The sequence below is a fragment of the Schistocerca serialis genome, chromosome 9 (genome assembly GCF_023864345.2).
Source record: "Schistocerca serialis cubense isolate TAMUIC-IGC-003099 chromosome 9, iqSchSeri2.2, whole genome shotgun sequence".
Classification (NCBI taxonomy): domain Eukaryota; kingdom Metazoa; phylum Arthropoda; class Insecta; order Orthoptera; family Acrididae; genus Schistocerca; species Schistocerca serialis.
The window spans coordinates 492607098-492611803 of NC_064646.1; the positions used below are offsets into that span (position 1 = coordinate 492607098).

The window sequence follows — 4706 nt, forward strand, 5'->3', positions numbered from 1 at the left end:
CTTTCAGTCAGTTTTTTTTTTATTACAGAGGGCGAGCAGCCCACTGACCGAACACGCTGAGCTACCGTGCCGGCAACATCTGGGCTCCCCGAGCACGACTCACGCCCCGTCCTCACAGCTTTACTTTCGCCAGTACCTGGTCTCCTACCTTCCAGACGCTCTCCTGCGAACCATACAGAACTAGCACTCCTGGAAGAAATGATATTGTGGAGACATGGCTTAGCCACAGCCTAGGGGGTGTTTCCACAATGAGATTTTCACGCTGCAGCGCAGTGAAGTTTGGAAAGTAGGTGACGAGGTACTGGCAGAATTGAAGCTGTGAGGACGGGTTGTGAGTCGTGCTTGGGTAGCTCAGTTGGTAGAGCACTTGCCCGTGAAAGGCAAAGGTCCCGAGTTCGAGTCTCGGTCCGGCACGCAGTTTTAATCTGCCAGGAAGTTTTATTCATTACATTATCAATCGCATTATCAGAGCTGACTCTCTGGTGCTCATACTGAAAACCAAACTGATCGTCGTGTAACAGGCCCTCAACTGTTTTTTCTGTTATTCTGTGTTTTGGTATTGTCAGCAACTTCGACGTGTGAGCCGCTAATCTGATTGTGCGACAGTTCTCGCAGCTATCTGGCCTGCCTATCTTCAGCCTTGTAGGCTGCTGAAAGGTCCAGAAACACGACCCCACTGACTGGTCTGAATCCAAAACTGTCCTCGGAGTCGTTGCGTTAGTTCCAGCGTTTGCGCGCTGTGTTAATCGGTGCTTTGCCCTCCGCGGGGGCAGAGGGCCATAACGGTCCCAGCACACCCAGCTCGGCCGAGCCTCCCCCCGTATCTTCGCGTTTCCGCCTGGCTTCTCTCGCACGCGCACTCGCGCCGGACGAGATGGTATCGGCCAGCGCGCGATAGCACCGACCCAACACGTGGCGCCACACGTGCAGGCCCGCCGCCATTAATCAAGCGCGGGCCGTGTCTGCTGATTGAATCGCAGCCTCCGCCACGTCCCGCCGGCCGCTTCGGCCACATCCGGGGGCAGCCTGCGCCACGCCGCTCGCCGGACAGCCACGCACGTGCTCGTGTAGTGACGTCGTGGCGGCGGTGTGAGGCTGCGCGGTCCAGGTCGCACCGACATCGGTGAATCCCGCTGACGGCCGACATTGGTCGAAGATGGCCGATCTTCACAGACCAGTACGTCAGCACTTGGGCTATCACACTACACACGACCTCAATGCCTCAGTGTCCAGACCTGAGACAACAGTCGAAGAAATTCAGATCAGTTTGTGTTCTTCGTTCGAATCGGCCAACGTTCTCACACACGAAATATGGACCGACAGGAACTAAAATCTTTAATCTGGGAAATTAGGATTCTGTGGCATCCTGAGAATGAACCTTCTCCTTTTTTCCCCCCTCACTCATCTGACTCGTTCGATGCGACCCACTACAAATTCCTCTCCTGCGTTAATCTCTTCATCTATAAGTAGCTTTTGCAACTCGTGTTTTCAATTATTTGTAGGATGTATTCAGATCTCTGTCTTCACGTCCATTTTCATCCTCTAAAGCTCAGTTCCGCGATCTCTGTTAATACTGCTGCTACTACCACTACTGACCTTTCCCTTCTGATTGTCCACGTTTTCCACATGTTCCTTCCAGTGGCGGATCATGGGACTAAATTCTAGGGAAGCTAGAAAACATTGGAAAATCCCCTTTCCTTTCCTTTTCATCTTTTAATGTACGTATGCCTATCGTTTTTAACGACCACTGCGACGACTACTCCTACTACTGCTATTCAAAATGGTTCAAATGGCTCTGAGCACTATGGGACTTAACTTCTAAGGTCATCAGTCCCCTGGAACTGAGAACTACTTAAACCTAACTAACCTAAGGACGTCACACACATCCATGCCCTAGGCAGGATTCGAACCTGCAATCGTAGCGGTCGCGCGGTTAAGGCTGCAGCGCCTAGAACCGCTCGGCCACTCCGACCGACGAACGAAATACAGTCTCCAGTTCCATACACGCTCTGAGCGACTGAAGAATGCTCCACACATTTGTAACGTTGAATCCAAACTGTCTATGAGGAAATGATGGCCATAACAGGCGAACTGAATCGTATCACCTAATTCAAGAAAGAGCAGTTTATATAAAACGTGAAAATCTTGTTTCTAGTTTTGTTACAATATTATACAGTATCTCGAAATATAACTGTTTGTATTTTGACATCCATGGATTGCCAATGTATTAATCCATCATTTCAGTTCTATTCATGGAAGCTTCAGCTTGCGAATTAGTCGATCGTTAAGTGGAATTTAAAAATCGATCAATTTATGTTCATTCCTTAATTACTCCTGGTAAGCTATGCATTCTGAGACAGTATTGTAGCCAAATTGCGCATCATTGCTTTTTCTGAATGATGTTGAAAAGCCCTTCAGTCTCTGAAAATATGCTTTGAAAAACAGAGAGCAGAAAAACAAAACCAAGTCAATCTAGGAAGGTGTATGTGAAACCGCAGACTTGTTTTTCAGTGGGACTAGAGTCTGGGCCGCCGCGCATGATTAGCCGAGCGGTCTCAGGCGCTGTCATCATGGACTGTGCGGCTGGCCCGGTGGAGGTTCAAGTCCTCCCTCGGGCATGGATGTGTGTGTTTGTCCTTAGGATAGTTTAGGTTAAGTAGTGTGTAAGCTTAGGGACTGATGACCTTAGCAGTTAAGTCCCATAAGATTTCACACACATTTGAACATTTAGTCTGGACTGGTGTACACGAAATAACGCAGAATAACGTCTTTCGCGCTCGCTGACGAAAGTGGGTAACGGTTTACTGTAAAAAGTAATTATTGCTACCACTGCTAACTCTACCACTAAAAACCAGTGAGGAGGCCCGGCCTCCCTCCTTTCCTCTGGTCAGCCGCCACTGGTCCCTTCCTTCGCCGATTCTGCAGAGAACCTCCTGATTCCTCATCTCGTCAGTCCTCTGGTCCGGTTTCCCCATTGCCCATGATGAAGAATGTAATATAATAGGTAGCCCTAAATCGCAGCTTTGTAGGAAACCAAGAGTAGACAGAACTTTTATTGGAAATTTTAGGCGTAAATAATAATCTCAATAGCTAATTTGTTCAACTGAGAAAATGACGTATTTTAAGCTTAAGGCTACTGTGGTGGATCTACTTTGTGTTGCAATAGGCGGTCAGTTTAGCCGTCTACAAATTGTTACTGCCACTATAGGAAATTGTAGGCTTAAATTATGACTTGAAGAAATACTTTGCTTAAGTGAGAAGTGTGACCTCTTTTAGTCTTGAATTTACTATAGTGGATCTTTTTTTGTTTGTGCTTGCAGACCTTTTATTCCAGTAGAGTAGGTTGTTTGCAAATGTAGTGAAATAATATGTCTTTTCGCTTTTCATTGTTTTATATTTTAAAAGCATCTTTTTCCTAATACTCATGTTCATCACTCTCCCCATGAACCATGGACCTTGCCGTTGGTGGGGAGGCTTGCGTGCCTCAGCGATACAGACAGCCGTACCCTAGGTGCAACCACAACGGAGGGGTATCTGTTGAGAGGCCAGACAAACGTGTGGTTTCTGAAGAGGGGCAGCAGCCTTTTCAGTAGTTGCAGGGGCAACAGTCTGGATGATTGACTGATCTGGCCTTGTAACACTAACCAAAGCAGCCTCGCTGTGCTGGTACTGCAAACGGTTGAAAGCAAGGGGAAACTACAGCCGTAATTTTTCCCGAGGGCATGCAGCTCTACTGTATGGTTGATGATGATGGCGTCCTGGTTCAAATGGTTCAAATGGCTCTGAGCACTATGGGACTTAACTTCTGTGGTCATCAGTCGCCTAGAACTTAGAACTACTTAAACCTAACTAACCTAAGGACATCACACACATCCATGCCCGAGGCAGGATTCGAACCTGCGACCGTAGCAGTCGCGCGGTTCCGGACTGAGCGCCTTAACCGCGAGACCACCGCGGCCGGCGATGGCGTCCTCTTGGGTAAAATATTCCGGAGGTAAAATAGTCCCCCATTCGGATCTCCGGGCGGGAACTACTCAGGAGGACGTCGTTATCAGGAGAAAGAAAACTGGTGTTCTACGGATCGGAGCGTGGAATGTCAGATCCCTTAATCGGGCAGGTAGGTTAGAAAATTTAAAAAGGGAAATGGATAGGTTAAAATTAGATATAGTGGGAATTAGCGAAGTTCGGTGGCAGGAGGAACAAGACTTTTGGTCAGGGGAATACAGGATTATAAATATAAAGTCAAATAGGGGTAATGCAGGAGTAGGTTTAATAATGACTAAAAAAATAGAAATGCGGGTAAGCTACTACAAACAGCATAGTGAACGCATTATTGTGGCCAAGATAGACACGAAGCCCACGCCTACTACTGTAGTACAAGTTTATATGCCAACTAGCTCTGCAGATGACGAAGAAAATGAAGAACTGTATGACGAAATAAAATAAATCATTCAGATAGTGAAGGGAGACGAAAATTTAATAGTCATGGGTGACTTGAATTCAGTAGTAGGAAAAGGGAGAGAAGGAAACGTAGTAGGTGAATATAGATTGGGGCTAAGAAATGAAAGCGGAAGCCGCCTGGTAGAATTTTCCACAGAGTACAACCAAATCATAGCTAACACTTGGTTCAAGAATCATAAAATACATGGAAGAAGCCTGGAGATACTGACAGATTTCAGATAGATTATATAATGGTAAGACAGAGA

General features: G+C 46.9%; 1 non-coding gene across 1 annotated transcript; it reads left to right on the plus strand.

Moving 5' to 3' along the window:
• Nucleotides 1-340: 340 nt before the first annotated feature.
• Nucleotides 341-417, plus strand: Trnas-uga (transfer RNA serine (anticodon UGA)). The gene has a single exon. It is a non-coding gene; the product is annotated as a tRNA-Ser (tRNA).
• Nucleotides 418-4706: the final 4289 nt, after the last annotated feature.